Source organism: Myotis davidii, unplaced genomic scaffold (assembly GCF_000327345.1).
Source record: "Myotis davidii unplaced genomic scaffold, ASM32734v1 scaffold1915, whole genome shotgun sequence".
NCBI lineage: Eukaryota > Metazoa > Chordata > Mammalia > Chiroptera > Vespertilionidae > Myotis > Myotis davidii.
In genome coordinates, this window is record NW_006286237.1 from 676,445 (window position 1) to 676,914 (window position 470).

Below are 470 nucleotides of genomic sequence, written 5' to 3' on the forward strand. Positions count from 1 at the left end.
TTCCCCAAACCACCTCCCCGACCCCCATCCCAGGACTCGCCCTCGGGTGACTCTGGTCCCCATGCCCCTTCATCGCTCCGACTCCACTTCCCCCTGGTCAGCGGGCGCTGCGTGGGCCGGGCTCTGCCGCTGTAAATGCCGGGTGGGCGCGGAGCGGGCAGCAGGCCACTGAGCTGAATGTATTTGTATGCACCTTCGCGTGGCCTTCCGACCTGAGTGGGCGAGTGGTTTGCTGGTGGGTGTTGCCTAATGTCACTGAGTTCCTGTGTGGGAGTAACTCTGTGTGGCGCCTGCGCACAGCGGTCTTTACAAACAGCCAATAAACGTGTTTCGACTTGACTGGCTCTGCGCCTAGAAACAGGTTGTGGGCCTCACGTGCGGCCTCCCTCTCACGTCACCGCCTCTGCCCCGGGCCCCGCCCACCTCTGCCCCATACACCCACCCATGCCCGGGCCCGTCCACCCCTCCTC